The sequence below is a fragment of the Cricetulus griseus genome, chromosome 2 (assembly GCF_003668045.3).
Source record: "Cricetulus griseus strain 17A/GY chromosome 2, alternate assembly CriGri-PICRH-1.0, whole genome shotgun sequence".
In the NCBI taxonomy this organism is placed as follows: Eukaryota; Metazoa; Chordata; class Mammalia; order Rodentia; family Cricetidae; genus Cricetulus; species Cricetulus griseus.
Window position 1 is genome coordinate 100,757,712 of NC_048595.1, and position 18,148 is coordinate 100,775,859.

Sequence of the window (18,148 nt, forward strand, 5' to 3'; positions counted from 1 at the left end):
TGGACATAAAAACTGCAGAGGAGAGCTGAGATGATAGTGCAGTCCATAATGTACTTGCCTTGCAAGTGTCAGGACCTGAGTTTGAGCCCCAGAACCCACATCGTAAAAAGCAGGTGTGATGACAAATACTTGAAATCTCAGTGCTAGAGAGGAAAAGATAGGCAGACATCTGGGCTCACTAACCAGCCAGCCTCATTGGTTAGCTCAAGACCAATGAGAGAGACTGTCTCAAAAAACAAGGTGGACAGCATCTTTAAAATGACAAAGTTGTCCTCTGGCCTCCATATACACACACATGCTCCTGTAGACACACACACACACACACCCTTGTGTACTTGCACACACATGCTCCTGTAGACACACACCCCATGTGTACTTGCACATGCATGCACCTGTAGACACACACACACATGTGGACTTGCACACACATGCTCCTGTAGACACACCCCCCATGTGTACTTGCACACACATGCTCCTGTATGCACACACACACACCCATGTGTATATGGAATGCTGTAGCCATGCCTGCTTAGGGGCTGGCTACAGGTGTGCCTGACCATGCCTGCAAGGGCATGCTCAGGGTGACGTAGGGGAGGTTAAGAGTGAGGGACACTCATGAGGTGGACCCCTTTGTTCGATTTCATCATTGGCTTGCTGTACTTACTGCTGCCCCGCCGGCTGGCTAGGTCGCTCCATAAGTAAGGCTTTTCCCTATTAAATTCCCTTGTATTTTTACCTGGCTCCATATTGGTAATTTCCCATGTTACATGTGTACTTGCACACACATGCACCTTTAGGCACAAATACACACACACACACACACACACACACACTTCAGAGATGTCCTGAAAGACTAAAAGAGATCTCTGCCAGAATTTTAAGGTTTGAGAGATTGTAAGCATTTCCATCCTGTAATAGATCTGTAATATATGACTTCCTGGAGTCATCACACCAGAGAAATAGGGTGCAGGAGTGAAAAGGGCTCAAATGTGTTGCAGAACTGAGCCTACCCACAGGCATTCCTGTCAGCCACACCTAGGACCCTAGTGGAGTGTGCCCCAAAATTTTCATGTTGGCTGGTTTAACCTCTTATGCTTGTGCTCCAGAACCTTGAGCTAAACATGGCCAAAATGTGTCAGCCACTCTTTTTCGTGAACTGACCTGGTCAGGTTTCAGTTTGTTTTGTTTTTATCAACCTGACACAACACTACTGAGAAAATGTCTCCACCGATTGCCCTATGGGCAACACTGTGGGGCATTTTCTTAATTTGTTACTAATGGGGGAGGCACCCACTGTAGGTGGTACTACTCCTGGGCTGTTAGTCCTGGGTGGTATAAGAAAGCAGGCTGAGCAAGCAATGGAGAGCAAGCCAGTAAGCAGCACCTTTCATGGCCTCTGCATCAGCTCCTGCCTCCAAGTTCCTGACCAGTTTTTTTTTTTCATTTTTTTATTTGAATTAGAAACAAGATTGTTTTACATGACGATCCCAGTTCCCTTCTCCCTCCCGTCCTCCCCTACCATCCCCCCAACTAAAACCCTACCTATCACATACCCTTTCTTCTATTCTTCCCCTGACTCAACCTTTCTGCTCCCTCATGACCTCTGCATCCTTCCTCTTCTTCCCTTCTCATTCTGGTAGCTCCCTCCCCCCTCTTCCCGTGCTCTCAATTTCCTGCCCAGTTTTGTTATTAGTCTGATTTCTATCAGTGATGGACTATTACCTGGAAGTGTAAGAGAAAAAAGGTTGCTTTGGTTGGGTTTTTATCTCAGCAGTAGAAACCCTAATGTAGATACCAAACCTTAAAACTGTAGCATTCCCTTAACTGAGCATACTCAGGAACATGCCCATTCCCAATGTGCTTTCTTGTGTGACTCCCCCATGCCCCCACCCCCTAATCCCCCACCCCCCCAGTCCAATAAAATCCTCATGCTTCCTTTGTGGAGGCCACTGCTCTGGAAATTACTCTAGTGCTTTTCCTTCCATGCTACAAGTAATAAATCTTCTCCCATCTGTCTTAGTCAGAGTTCTATTGCTGTGAGGAGACACCATGACCACAGCAACTCTTATAAAATAAAGTGGGGCTGGCTTACACTTTCAGAGGTTTAGTTCATTATTATGGCTGGGAGCATGGTGGCACACAGGCAGACATGGAGCTGGAGAAGTAACTGAGAGTTCTACACCTGGATCTGTAGGCAGCAAGAAGAGAGAGACACTGGGCCTGAGTTGGGCTTTTGAAGCCTCAAAGCACACCCCCACTGACACACTTCCTCAACAAGGCCACACCTCTTAATCCTTCTCAAGTAGCACCACTCCTTGATGACTAAGCATTCAAACTATGAGCTTGTGGGGGTCATTCTTATTCAAGCCACCACACCACTCTTTAAAAAAAAAAAAAAAAAAAAAAAAAAAAGATATCCACAAAGAAAGAAAGAAAGAAAAAAAGAAAGAAAGAAAAGCCCTCATATCTAGAAATTTGACAATATGTGTACTATAAGAGCCAGCAATTTTTCCATAGAGAGGCAATCCCATGCATTTACATGCAGCAGAACTAAACCAGAATTACAAAACAACATTGATTTTACAAATGCAGTGCAATGAATCCATTTTCCTTTATGATTAGTGCTTATTATGATTCGTAAAGGCATTTTGCTTACCCTCAAGAATTTCCTGATGAAAGTGTTGGGAATGTGACTCAGTGGAAGAATGTCTGCCTGGTATGCACAATCCCTTGATTAGATCCGCACCGCTATTTTTTAAAAACCCTAACAAAGACATTCTATGTTATATTCTAGAAGTGTTATGATTTGTTGTGTCCTTCCTAAAACCATGGGATAGTCCATGTTCTATTGCTATAATAGAATGCCACAGGTGGCATAACAAATGAAGAAAACTTTACAAAGAAAACATCTATTTCCTCAAAGTTCTGGAGCCTGGCAGTGACATCTGCTGGCATCTGAGGAGGCTACAATGACACAGAGCAAGCTAAGCACAAAGAGCTTGACTTTATAACAAAACACTCAAGGAACAACTTACTAATTCTCTGACATATTAATCCATACAGGGGTTAATGCATTCACAAAGATGGAGCCCTCATAACCCAACCATGTCGTTTATTATTTTGAGATTAATTACAACACACACACACGCACACACACACACACACACGCACACACACACAATTACAACATTTCTGCTTTCCCTGTCCTCCCTCCAAGCCCTCCTATATAAGCCCTCCTTGCTCTTCTTCAAATTCATGACGTCTCTTTTCATCGTTATTGCAGGCATATATATGTATATGCATATATATTCCTAAACATAACCTGCACACCAATGGATATGCCAAAGTGGATGGGAAGGTCCACAGGACCTCAACCATACACAAAGTAAAATAGGCAACTAAGGAAAGCCTGGAGTGAGAGAGGTGTTTTTTTTCCCCAGGAAATGTCACACTGATTGGCTGTCCAGTTCCAAAGGGTCACCTTTTAATACCTCGTGTGCTTCCCTTTCCTTCTCGTCCCTCCCTCCCTCCCCCTTCTCCTCTTCCTTCTTTTGCATCCTAATTTTGTGGTCCCAACTCTTAATAGGACCAAATCTCATGATAGAAACTATATTTCAACAAGCATTTTGGTGGAATTATTCAAACCATCGGAGAGCTCCACCCAAAATGAGTCAAAACACACACCAGCAACTGCGGTTCACTATGATGCGTTTCTTTCTGTTCTTTTTTCTCAAGGTCACATTTTTACGTGGTTAGACTTGTGGTACTTGATTAATTTCACAAGTTGCCCCCCCCCATAACCTTATTCTAATTATCATTTTTACCTAGTGTCTTCGACAGGGTCTCTGTTGCTGTGGTGAAACACCATGACCAAGAGAAACTTGGGGAAAGACAGGGTTATTTTCATCTTGTAACTTGTAGTCTATCAACCAAGGAAGCTGGGGCAAGAACTCAAGGCAGGATCCTGGAGGCAGGAAATGATGCAGAGGCCATGGAGGAATACTGCTTTCTGGCTTGGTCCCCCAGGCTGCTCAGCCTGTTTTTTATACACCCCAGGACCATTACCTTGCCCAGGGTGGCACCACCCATAATGGCTTGGGCCCACCATCATTAATCACTAATTAAGAATAAGCTCTATGTACTTGCCTACCTGAAAATCTTGTGGAGGCATTTTCCCAATTGGGAGCTCTTCCCAAATGACTTCAGCTTGTGTTAAGTTGACAATAAATAAGCCATGACACTTTACTACATCTTACTATAAATATCATTTCCCCCAAAAGCTATGAAATCTTTTTTGTTTTTTTTCTTCCAAGAGACTTGTAGCACTTTGCACACTCCAGTGAACTAGTTACCCATGCAGTGAAGGTGACAGATGACAAGAAGTCAGAGTTGTCCCCTCTGCTGCTCTTAGTGTGGTTCAGTTTTAGCCAATGAAGCTTTCAGTGCAAGAAACCAAATATGGGGGGAGCAGAAAGGGGAGGCATGACCAGAATCAACAATTCCCCCTCCAGGAACCCATATTCAGCCCATTTCAACTCCTTCTCTACCTCCTCCATCTGTATGTGTCCAGTACACCGCTGGTCCCCTGTTAGCACCCATGGCAGCAATGATGCCAGCTTCTGCCCATGGCTGATGATTAGGAGGCAACTCTATCTCTTCTCTCAGCGTTAATGTATTCCTGTCAAGTTGTAACTGACCCCAGGATTCCTGTTGAACACCTGTCTGGCTAGTGTAGTAAGTGATTAATGAGTCTTTCATGGATCTGGATACAAACAAACCTTCCAAAGTCATGACAGATATCTCTCCTCCACCTAATGGGAGCGTTCCTGGGCCAAAGATTACCTAATCTTGGCAAGATCTGTTCTTTTTTTTTCCCTTTATTAATTGTGTGTGTGTGTGTGTGTGTGTGTGTGTGAGAGAGGAGAGAGAGAGAGAGAAGAGAGAGAGAGAGAGAGAGAGAGAGAGAGAGAAAGAGAGAGAACTTTCAAGAGTCCTAACACACGGGTCCTGACAACCCAAGTTTGTCAGGTGGTAACTGCCTTAATGGCTGAGCTGTCTCATCCAGCCACCAAATCTGTTCTTTTTTTTTTTTTTTAAATGTGTCTGGGTGTTTTTCCTGAATGTATGTTTGTGCACTGTCTGCTTTCTGGGGAAGCAAGAAAAGGGTCTTGGCTATCAAGAACTGGAGTTACAGATGTCTGTGGGTTACCTTGTGGGTGCTGGGAATCGAACCTGCATCTCTTCCAGAAGAGCAGCCAGTGCTCTTCACTGCTGAGCAATTCCTCCGGCTCCTAAATCTTTTCTGTAGAGCAGTAGCTCTCAACCTTTTTTCATTTATTCATTTGACAGTTGATTTTCAAAAGCAGTGTTACGCCAGTGCAGGATTTCCCACATATTTTCAAACTTCTCTCCAACACAGAAAAACATGTGTGAAGTAGAAATATCACACTATAAGCTCATCTTTCATTTTCATCATGTAAAGCATTGGAAGATTTGGGTTATTAAATAATGATGCTGTTTAGTAGTATTGTTAGACCCCCGAAAACTCAAGTATCCGGGGTCTCAGGCCAGGTTCGCGGTCACCCCAATCACCAGGCGGATTCGAGAGCTTGCTGCAAACTGCACGAGGCTTTATTGTAATTTAACGAACTAACCCCATGTTAGCTCGGGTCTTTCACCCACCCGCCATGGCAGACGGCTAGAAAAGACGGCTCCTTGGGTCTCCCAAAAGATCTTATAGGGCAGCGTAAGGGGAGTGTCTAGGGGTACGCACAGGCTCAGGATTGGTGTGCCTCCAGGCTTGGAGGGCTTGCCCTGTGTTGATTGGTCAACTGGTTGTTATGGCCATAGGCCCTCCCAGGGTGGTTGCTATGCTCTTACATCATTGTCGTGCGCTTGTCCGTAAAGCACACCCAGGGTCGTAAAGCATAGCGCCACCAGCTAACTTCTGATTGGTTCCAGGACTGACTTCTTAGTGACGCTAACTTCTGATGGTCTTGTCACGAGGACAGATCTGACCTCTACGTGACCAAGGTAGTTTATGCAAGCACGTTCGGTTTATGGACTGCCCAAAAGGAAGCTCCGCTTCCTCGAGACATAAAACTTTGTGGCACTTCTTGATTGTTTAATTATTTCTCATTATTTTGAAAGAATTGTTGACTATTTCTTCTAATACTTCTTTTGGTCCCCCCACCGTATGTGTGTGTGTGTGTGTGTGTGTGTGTGTGTGTGTGTGTGTGCCTGTCTGTCTGTTTCTAGAATGTCTTACAGATATAATAGACTTTTTGATATGTGTCACAACTCTTGGATGCTTGGTTTTAGTTTTATTGGTTGGTTTGATTTGGCTTGTTTTCACTTGTATTTCACCTTGGATAACTTCTGTTGAATTAGGCTCACTGATATTTTTTCTCCAGTGTCAAGACTACTGATAAACCTGACAAAAGCAACATCTGTTAGCATGTTTTCTGTTTCCAGAATTTCTATTTGATCCTATCTCTCTGTTAAAATTATCCACTAAATCAGAAAGACTACCACATAATAATATTTTGTGCAAAGATGTGTGGTGTTTTTCACTGCCACAGAAGCTAGTAAACAAGGAAGACCCTAAGAGAGACATACATGGTCCCCTGGAGAAGGGGAAAGGGTCACCATCCCCTGAGCAAATTGAGAGCACAGGAAGAGGGGGGAGGGAGCTACGAGAATGAGAAGGGAAGAAGAGGAAGGATGCAGAGGTCATGAGGGAGCAGAAAGGTTGAGTCAGGGGAAGAATAGAAGAAAGGGTATGTGATAGGTAGGGTTTTAGTTGGGGGGGAAGGGAGGAGGGGAGGGAGAGGGGACCTGGGATTGTCCCCTCTTGTTTCTAATTCAAATAAAAAAAGAAAAAAAATAAATATTAAACATTATGATCCAAGAAACAAACAAACAAAAAAGACGTGTGGTGTTTTTTAACTGGCTGGTTTTGTGTGTCAACTTGACACAAGCTAGAGTCATCAGAGAGGAACAAGCCTCAGTTGTAGAAATGATTCCATGAGATCTAGCTGTAAGGCATCTTCTCAATTAGTGATCAGTGGGGGAGGGCCTAATCCACTGTGGGTGGTGCCATCCCTGGGCAGATGGTCCTATAAGAAGGTGGATTGAGCAAGCCAAGGGAAGCAAGCAATAAGTAGCTCTCCTCAATGGCCTCTGCATCAGCTCCTGCCTCCAGGTTCCAGCCCTGCTTGAGTTCCTGTTCTGACTTCCTCCAATGATGGACTAGGATCTGGAAGTGTCAGCCAGATAAACCCTTTCCTCCTCAACTTGCGTTTTAGTCTTAGTGTTTTCTCACAGCAATAGAAGCCCTGACTAAGACAGTATTTAAATAAGAAACGTCCCCCATAGTCCCCCATAGTCTCAAGTATTTGAAGACTCGGTACCCAGCTGACGGCCCTGTTTGGGAAAGTAATGGAATCTTTAGGAGGTGAAGCTTTACTGGAGGAAGTACATCGCTGGGATGTACTTTGGTGGGCTTTGAGGATGCATGGCCTTGCCCCACTTCCTGTTCTCCCTTTCTGCTTCCTGTGTGCATATGAAATGTGATCACCCAGCTTCCTGCTCAAGCCACCACGCCATGCTTTCCCTACCATTGTGGACTCCCCCTCCCCCCCTCCCCTCCCCCTTTGGAACTGAAAGCCAAAATAACCTCTTTCTTCCATAAATGGCTTTTTGTCATGGTATTTTATTATGGAAACAGGCGGGCATATATTATAAAGCATTGAAGACTGAGTTAAATCGGGGCATAGTGACACATGCCCTTAATCTCATCACTCAGAAGACAAAAAGTTTAAATGCAGCCTGAGCTAGACAGCAAGTTCAAGGCCAGCTGACAAGCCAAGGGCTACAAATGTAGCTCAGTGGTGGAGCACTTGCCTGGTGTGCTTAAGGCCGTGTCCTAGTTTGCTTTGTATCGCTATGATAAAGACCATGACCAAAGCAACCTGGAAAGGGAAGGGGGAGCCCAATTACATATCCAATCACAGTCCATCATTGAGGGAAGTCAGGGCAGGAACCTGGAGGCAGGAACCTGAGGCAGGAGCTGAAGCAGAGGTCACGGAGGGCCACTGCTTACCAGCTTGCTCCGCTGCCTGGATCTTCAGCCTGCTTTCTTACTCAACCCAAGACCACCTGCCCAGAAGTAGCACACTCATTAACCAAGAAAATGTTCCTCAGACATGCCAACAGATCAATATAATACAGGTATCTTCTTAATTAAAGCTTCCTCTTCTCAGATTATCCAAGCATGTGTCAAATTGATAACATAACAGCACAGGCAAGCCCGGAGTTCAGTCTTCAGAACTAGGGTGTGGGAGGTAGAAATGTGTTTTTATTTTTTTTTCTCTAGTGGGAGACTGTTGCCTTTGGTTTAGGACTTCCATACATTCCTCAAAAATCTTTAAGAATGGTGTAAGGATTATGCTGGCCTGTTGCTGTCACCTGGCAGAATGCACTCAGGCAGTACCCTGGTCAGCCCAGGTGCAAAGGACCCCTTTAACAGAAAGGCCTCTGTTCACTTATGCTCTCTTTCCTGCTCTCCTTCTGTCTCTCTTTCCTGCTGTTCCCCTGGGGCAGACAGGATTTTTCCTGTCTCCTCTTCTCTTCGTACTGTGTCTCTGTGTCTTTTTTTAACCTCTTTATTAGTTCCTTTTCCCCCTTGCCTTTTCTAATAAGCTCCGTCTGTCTGGCATGTTTGTCGTCATGTCCCATCCCACCCCCACCCCCGCCGTCGGTGTCCCCCCACCCCAACCTGGGCCACCCTTGCCTCAGTCACCCTCACCTGCCATGGAATCCACCAAGGTCCCCCAGTCGCTTTATCATAACAAATGGACATTTTGATAGGACGGAAAGCTCTTTCTTCAGAGATTCCTTAATACCTCCCCACCTAAGGGACAGACAGCTCACCTCATTGCCTCTGTCTAACTTCTACTCTCGTCAAAGAAATCCAACAAGCAGTGTAAGAAGAGAGGCATCTCATCCTTAGTGTCCTAAATGACTCTGGGAGGAAGAGTTTGCTTGTGTGCAGGGGGTATGCAGGGAAGCCACGGCAGCCAGGGCTGTTGCAACAGCGGGAACATAAGCAGCTAGTTATACCATATAACCAATCAGAAAGTGGAAAGATACCTTCCTGTGAACTGCTTCTTCCAGGTTCCACCTCCTAGAAGGTTCCATAACTTCTAATAATAGTGCCATCAGCTGGATACAAGGTGTTCAAATATGTGAGCCCATGGGGAACATTTCCATTATATTATGGCATTCCACTCCTGGTCCTCATAGGCTCATGACCATCTCATAATGCAAATGCATTGATTCTAGCTTCAAAAGCACCCAGAGTCTTACCAATATTGGTGCTGTTTAAAATACCAGTCTCTTAAGAAATACAAAGCCATCTCTTACCTGTGTTCCATGTTAAATCAAAAAAATAAGTTGAATACGTTCTACCTTCAATGAAACATTACAAAGGTGAGAAATAGAGACAGCTAGCCAGGAAAGACCAAAGCAAAACAGAATCCCAGCAGAACAAACACAAGTTCCTGAAGCTTCATGTCAAGCATCTGGGACTTATTATGGCAACATCTGGGCTGCAGGGGGCCCTGCTCTTACGGTGATGCTATCTGCAGTGTATGTGGCCTCCCTCTCAGGCTGCTCCACTCAGTGCCTGGAGCTTTCCTCAACAGACATCCCACAAACCTGGAATCACCATCATCCTGGACTCTGCATTGCAACTTACATGCCTTCACAGTTTTGCACACAGCCCACTCTTTTGTGAGTTCCATAGAAGGAACACAATCTGCTGCACATTGCTTTCTGGGACCTTAGTGTGAACCTCCATGGCCACATATTCTTGCATTTTGCATGGCTGCATTGCATGGATGATTACACCAACTTCTGCTCAAAATGTAACCTGCAAAATAGCTGCTGCAATCTGTGTTTTTGTGGCTGAATCCGAGAGAATGCTTCCCTAGGCAACCCTGCTTAATCGGGGTGCCCTGCAGGCACTATCTTCTCAGGCACTCTCTCTTTAGGCACCACCCTTTTAAATGAGTTTATACCTTATAGTCAAAGCTTTCAGTGGTTGGGTCTTGTCTTCAAGGAACTTTTCCTACTGTTTTGGTGCAAGGTTTGTGGTATCTATTCAATTGCAGCTGTTTTGTTTGTGCCTATCTAGTCCACAACAACATTAACTGATAGTTTAGTTACTGTTCTATTGCTGTGAAGAAACACCATGACCAAGGCAACTTTTAGAAAAGAAAGCTGTTATGGGATAGTCTTTTTTTTTTTTTTTTTTTTTTATCTAGGCAGGGTTTCTCTGTGTAACAGTTCCGACTGTTCTGGAACTCCCTTCAGAGACCAGGCTGGCCTGAACTCACAGAGATCCACCTGCCTCTGCCTCCCAAGTGCTAGGATTAAAAGCATGTGACACCACCACCCAGCATAATCTTTTTGTACACTCTGAAGATGTGTTTAACCTCCCCCACATAAGACCCTTCTGATTGGCTTAATAAAGATCTGAATGCCCAATAGCTAGTCAGAAGAAGACAGGCAGGACTTCCAGAGAGAGAGATAGGAACTCTGGGAGGAATCTGAGGCACAGGGAATTCACCAGTGAGAAGTGGAGAAAGTCAGGCATACACTGTATTGAGGAGAGGTAACAAGTTCATGTGGTAAAATATTGATTAATGTAAATGGGTTGATTTAAGTTTTAAGACCTAGTTGGGAACAAGCCTAAGCTAACAAGCTTTCATACTTAAAAAAGAAGTCTCTGTGTCATTGTTTGGGAGCTGGCACTCCAAAGAAAAACCAGCTATATGTGGTTTCCAACAATGGGCACAAATATCCAAGTGTACAGCAGCTGGTGCACCCCCTGGCAGGAGATTAAGACAGAAATGCTTGCTGCAGAACAGGCCCGGCAACTTCCCAGAGCTGGGGAAGGTAAATGTGGCTCCCAACCCATACCTATGGCATGAGGTTCGGCTCTCATGGATCCAAGAGGGACAGAAACAGCCACCGGCACCAAATGCTAAGCTGAGCCTTAAAAGGAGCTGTAGACACACAAGGGCTCTAGAGTCATAGTGCACAGAAAGCCAGGTCCAGACTGAAAAAAACCTCTGAACATGTACAGTATGCTTAAAAATGTGCTTAGATGATAAGAAAGAAAAGAAAATGGGTAAAGACAGTCATAGAAAAAATAATTTGAATAAAGTAATATAAAAAAATTAGCCACATAAGGATGGAAAATATTATATAGGATGTTTGGATCCTATATAATGCTTTATTAACTTTATGTTTTTAAATGCTAATGAACAAAAAACAACAGCCGAGGAGAGACACTGGATAGTAAAAAACTACTAAATTAAACCTGCCTATATATCTTACGGATGTCTTAACTTCAGAATGAAAGTCAGGAAATATGGTGCATTGGGGGAGAGGTTATGCTTTTGCTTCCACAGGAAACAAAAGCTATGGATTCCTTCAGAATTAATAAAGATCAGAAAATCTTGGCTGCAGACATGAAGAAACCAAGAAGAACTACAAGACAGGTGATACATATGCTGATCCCTCTACATGGGAGCAACTCTGGGACTGGATGAGACATGATAAATCTGGTTGGCTACAGAGTTCTCATGACTTATTATTACATGTCATCCTTGCATATGGCATGGATGGAGATTTATATTACAGTTTGGTTATGCAGTCCAAACAAACATAAAGTTGGCAGATGCCTTTTACCTGCTCAAACATAGAACAGAAAATCTTATTTTGCTGATTTTTGCATACTGCATATCCCATACTTGTGTTAATGCAGATATGAATGTTACCTTTAACAGCTGTGTGTTTTCAAAAAAGAAAAAACAAAAAACAAAAAAAAAACAAAAAAAGACCAGACACCAATGAAGACAAGTAGCCCAGGTGACCAGCCTCTCAGAACGCCTCTGTTACAGTTTCCTCAAAAATCGGCATCCAGAACAACTTCAGAGCTACTGAGACAATCCAGCTTCGCAGACTACTCCAGCCAGGACTTCAGATAAGTGCTGCAGTTTCCTGTCACACAGAGACTGGACAGCAAATGATACAGCTAGTTCTCCCAGGACTTGATCATTATCCTAATTTTCTCATGTTCTCTTAAAGATGTTGGTGCCTCCAGGCAAGAAGAAGTAATTTTAAGAACATGATGCCTGCTGGGTGGTGGTGGCACATGCCTTTAATCCCAGCACTCAGGAGACAGAGGCAGGTGGATCTCTGTGAGTACAGGGCCAGCCTGGGTTAGAGAGAAAGTGCCAAGACAGGCTCCAAAGCTACACAGAGAAACACTGTCTCAGAAAAACAAAAGAACAAAAAACAAAACAAAACAAAACATAATGCCCACATCCTGAGAGATGGATGGATAGTTTTTGGTTGTTCAGTGGGTTATGGATGTTTGTCATTGTTTAGGAGAGTTAGTTGCAAGTTGTTATTAGTCCTGGTCAGGGAGGAAACTAACTAACAAATGAAGTTGAATTAAGAGATTTCTTTCTTGGTTTTTCTTTCCCCATCCTTCTTTCTCTCCTACCTAGTAAAAAAAGGGGGATATAGGAATGATAGGATAAGAGGGTAGATTATTAAATCTACTAAAAAGCACCTAGTAGTCTCAAATATTTTACATTGGTATGGATTTTTGTATATCGATACAAATTTAAGGTTTTTTGTTATAACACACTGTATATATGTTTCTACTCTTGTTTAAGGTATTGTACCTATGTAGCTCATTTAAAAATGGAATGTTTTGAAAGCTATTATTATAAACTGTTTAGAATAATTAAGAAATGCAAGTTAGTAATTAGTTGCCCATAACAATCAAACTTGTAGTTATGTTAATAATGTTTTCAAGGTCAAACAGAGATTTTTAGATAGACAGGTGGTAGTCTTCAAACACTTCAGAGATCTACAGAATATGTCATTTAAGATGTCATAATAACATAAGGCTTTTCATGACAGTGAGACATGTCTGCTCCTGGCAGCACCAATCTACTTCAGAGAAGATGATGGACACCGTAGAACCTCCATATGGAGTTAGCTTTCAATGTGGCAAAGCTAACGAGCTACTGGGCAAGAAACTGCCCTTGGCTCAGCTACTGACAGTATGCTATCCAAACTGGACAAGCAGGACACAAAGGAAGTTGACCACTGAACTTTGCCAAGACAAGGTAGGCCAGTCCTTTAAAATTTCTGCTTCACAGACAAGTCTGACATGGCTGGGCGTTGGTGGCCCATGCCTTTAATCCCAGCACTCTGGAGGCAGAGGCAGTTGGATCTCTGTGAGTTCAAGGCCAGCCTGGTCTACAGAGAGAGTTCCAGGACAGCCTCCAAAACAATACCTGTCTCGAAAAACCAAAAAAAAAAAAAAAATTAAATAAGAAGAAAGAAAGAAAGAAAGAAAGAAAGAAAGAAAGAAAGAAAGAAAGAAAGAAAGAAAAGTCTAACTTGATCATTATGGCAAGAAGAAGACAGGCATGGTGCTGAAACTGTAGCAGAGAGCATTGCATCCTGATCTGGAGCCAGAGAGAGAGAGAGAGAGAGAGAGAGAGAGAGAGAGAGAGAGAGAGAGAGTGAGATTGAGCCTGGTATGAGCTTCTGAAACCTAAAAACCCACTCCCAGTGACAAACTTCCTCTAACAAGGACATACCTACTCCAACAAAGCCATGCCTCCTAATCCTTCCAAACTGTTCTCAAACAACAGTTCTACTCCATAGAGACTGAGCATTCAATTACAAGAGCCTATGGGGACATTATCATTCAAACTACCACAACTGAGTTCACCCTCCTTTTCTGACCAAACTACACAATGGTCTTATCTTTCCACTTTCTGTCATCATAATTCTGGCTAAGAGTAAGCAATGTCATAACAACCTGGATGCTATGCTATCTTGAAATTTCATTTCGTCTGTCAAACAAATTAGTCCATTATTTTAAAATTCAGCCTCACTTAAACTTTCAGGACGTAGACTTAATATAGCCATATGCTTTGCCAGAATGTAACATGAATGACATCTAGTCCAGTTCCCAATAAAGTCCCTGTTCTCTGAAACCTCAAAAGCATGCACTTTATTGCCCATGTTCCTATCAGCATTCTGGTCTTCTGTTCTCCCACCAGAATGGCCCACTAAGTTGTACATCATTATAAAGCTTCTCTAGATGCCCAGTGTGGGCACAATTCACGGAAGCCCCGGGGCGGAGCGGGCAGCTGAATGCCGACCAAGCAAACCAAGTGGAGCTGCCACAGCAGGATGATGTGATGAGAGATTTGGGGGTACTTCCTTTCTGTAATTGATAGTCTGGGCAGTGAAGAGATGGCTGACAGTGTCAAAAACCTTTCTGCAGGACGTTGGAAGGGGAATCAAAGACTCCATTTGGGGCATCTGTACCATCTCAAAGCTAGATGCTCGGATCCAGCAGAAGAGAGAGGAACAGCGCCGAAGAAGGGCAAGTAGTGCCTTGGCCCAGAGGAGAGCCCAGAGCGTAGAGTGGAAACAAGAGAGTGAGCCACGTATTGTTAGTAGAATCTTCCAGTGTTGTGCTTGGAACGGTGGAGTAGTCTGGTTCAGTCTCCTCTTGTTTTATCAAGTGTTCATTCCTGTGCTTCAATCAGTAATAGCCCCGATTATTGGTGATCCATCGCTGCATGGAGATGTTTGGTCATGGCTGGGACTCTTCCTCACATCAATGTTCAGTGCTCTTTGGGTGCTCCCGCTATTTGTGCTTAGCAAAGTTGTGAATGTCATTTGGTTCCAAGATATAGCTGACTTGGCATTTGAAGTATCAGGGAGGAAACCTCATCCATTCCCCATTGTCAGCAAAATGCTTGCTGACATGCTCTTCAACCTTTTGCTACAGACACTTTTCCTTATTCAGGGGATGTTTGTGAGTCTCTTCCACACCCATCTTGCGTGTCAGCTGGTTGGTCTGCTGCATATGTTTCTTCTCTGCTCATTAGACTGCTTTGAGTACCGTTGGTTCAATAAAGGAACTGAAATGCACCGGCAATTGTCAAACATAGAAAGGAATTGGCCTTACTACTTTGGATTTGGCTTGCCCTTGGCCCTCCTCACAGCAATGCAGTCTTCCTATATCATCAGTGGCCGCCTCTTCTCTATCCTATTTCCTTTATTCATCATCAGCACCAATGAAACAAAGACTCCTGGAAAAGCATAACTTTTCCAGTTGTGCCTCTTCTCCTTGGTAGTCGTTTTAAGCAACAGACTTTTCCATAGGACAGTCTACCTGCAGTCAGCCCTGAGCAGTTCATCCTCTGCAGAGAAGTTCCCTTCTCCACATCCTTTTCCTGCCAAACTGAAAGCTGCTGCTGCAGACCACCGAGTCCTGCTGTCCAAAGGGGATGGGTGGGTGGGATTGGGTGGGGGATGTGGCAGGTCTTTCTGTTTTCCGCCCTCTGCCCCCTGCCTCGGAAGGCAGGACCCACTGCCAAGGGCCCTCTGCATATATTCCCCTCTCTTGGATGAACTGGAATTTTTGTCTCTGGCACATTAAGGCAGAATCTTCCCAACTCCAATATGTGGGGTTTTTTTTTTTCCACCACCCTAGGTCTGAAAGGACTGGAGTTTTCCAGCTGTTTCTAGCATTTGCCAGCTCCTGTGCTCCTGTGCCTGCACTGACTGACTGGCTACAGTTTTTTTCTTTTCCCATTAACCCTGTGTCATTTCCCTCCACCCCACTTCTTCCTGCCTTCCAGCACCCCTGGATGAATGGGCTCTGTAATTTTAACTGCTGTATTTTGTGAATTTGTTGTTAACTGTTTTTCTGTGATGTGCATACATTGGATGTGGGAGGTAAAGGATTATTCCAATTGATCCAGGTCACTCCTTCTAGAACCATCACTGTCTTGTTCTCTTGTAACTCAGGTTAGGTTTTGGTCTCTCTTGCTCTGTTTCAGAAAAAGAAAGAAAGAAAAAAGAGCCTGAAGAGATGGGACAGATAGATCACAGCTAAACTAGCTGGGTTTTGAAGAGTTGTTCTTTTCTTTCTTCCCCTTGAAGGGGAAACAGCTTTTTTCACTGGTACAATTTAAGTTCCTCAACTATGGGGCGGTACCAGTTCTGGACAAGTGCCATGCATCACAGAGTGCTCAGAGGATCAGAGCTGCTTAACCCTGAAGATGAAATTCACTGTTGGTCACTGCCAGGTCTCACTGGTATTTTAAGGAATATTGGGTGCTTCATATAGGAATTGAAGGGATAAACTTATTAAACCCATTCAATCTGTGATTGGTGATGTTTTCCTGTCATTTTAAGAGTCTAAACTTGTATAATTTTAAAATATCACAATTAAACGTGAGCTCATTTCCAAAAAAAAATTAAAAAAAAAGCTTCTCTAACCTGTGGCTCCAAAGGATTCCAAGCCTTAAAAGCCACATAACCAGCTTTGTATTCATGCTTCCTATATGCCTTAGTCACTGTTCTATTACTGTAATGAAGCACCATGACCAAGGCAACTTATAGAAGGAAGCATTTAGCTGGGGGCTTGCTTACAGTTTCAGAGGGTTAGTCCATTATTACCAGGGCAGGAAGCATGGCAGCAGACAGTCAGATATGATACTGGAGAAATAGCTGAGAGCTCACATCTAATGTGCAAGTTGTAGGGAGAGGAGATTGGCGAGACTGAGCCTAGCATAGGCTTTTAAAACCTCAAAGCCCACGCCCAGTGTCACATCTATTCCAACAAGGCCACACCTCCTAATCCTTCCTAAACAGTTCTACTAACTGAGGACCGAGCATTCAAACACATGAGCCTATGGGGCCATTCTCATTCAAACCATCACACTATGCTAATGTAATTTTGAAACACATGAACAAAAAAATTAAGTGGAAGGAGATAAAGATGGGAAAGAAATGTGCCTTTTGCCTTTCCTATTTTGTACTCTGTGTGTCTGTGTGTGTTCCTATTTTGTACTATATATGCCTACATTAAGAAAAAAGTCAATGCTAGTGACCTGAATAAATGTCAGACTTCCCTTAGTAGGGTCTCAACCCTGCTCAAATCTTTCCCCACCCTTGCTTTCACACCTATTCACTTGTACCAGTTCAAGAGAAACCCTGCATTTCTTACTGCCAGATGAACTTTATGGCCCATTCCTTAGTTTATATATTTGTTAGTAAGTTTTCATCCTTTTAGGAACAGTTCTGAAGCACAGCCAACAATTTTAAGCCAAATTCTAACTACTCAGGAGTCCAGGAGCCCACTCCTGATAACCAGGACCTTATTATGATTCCTCTTCTCAGAAATGGGATCATTTCAAGTATACGATGGGCATAAACATCTATTTATCCCATTGTTAACTCTTACTTTACTTGAATTTGTAAGACCCCCCCCCAAAGCTCAGGCCTCCAGGGTCTCAGCCCAGGACCTCGGTCACCCCAATCACCAGGCGGATTCGAAAGCTTGATGCAAACAGCATGAGGCTTTATTGTTGTTTACCAAGCTAACCCCATGTTAGTTCGGGTCTTTCATCCACCCGCCATGGCAGATGGCTACAAAAGACAGCTTGAACCAGCTGCATAGAGATCTTGTAGGGCAGCGTAAGGGGAGTGTCTAACAGTACACACAGCCTCAGGATTGGTGTGCTCCAGGCTTGGAGGGCTTGCCCTGTGTTGATTGGCCCATAGGCCCTCCCAGGGTAGTTGCTATGCTCTGCAAGTCATTGCTGTGCACTTGTTCATAAAGCACACCCAGAGCTGTAAAGCATAGGGCCACCAGCTAACTTCTGATTGGTTCCTTGCCACGAGGCAGGCATCTGACTTTCTAGTGACTAGGACAAGGTCAGACAAGCACGTGTTCAGCTGTTATGGCTGCTGAAATGGGAGCTGGTCCCTTCAAATTAATCTTTGTAATTAGATTTTTTTGTTTCCTGAGATCAGACACAAATAGACACCCTAAATGTCTTTGTACTCTTGGCATTACAGACACTGTGTGTCCATTAAACCAGTAGGGTGGAAGACTGGGTGCTGGAAGGACAAACAGGCTCTTCATAGAGTTCTTTGCCTGAAAGCACTGTCACCAGCATAAGCTTTTCAAGGGTGTTCAAAAATGCTAGGGTGTCAGAGGCCTATTACAATAGCCACAAAG

At 43.8% G+C, this 18,148-nt stretch overlaps 2 pseudogenes; one reads left to right on the forward strand and one right to left on the reverse strand.

Annotated features, from left to right (window-relative positions):
• The window catches only part of LOC113834432, a 39,719-nt pseudogene extending 35,630 nt beyond the window's left edge, over positions 1–4,089 (reverse strand).
• Positions 4,090–10,853: 6,764 nt separating this feature from the next.
• Positions 10,854–15,771, forward strand: LOC100751366 (annotated as a pseudogene).
• The last annotated feature ends 2,377 nt before the right edge of the window (positions 15,772–18,148 follow it).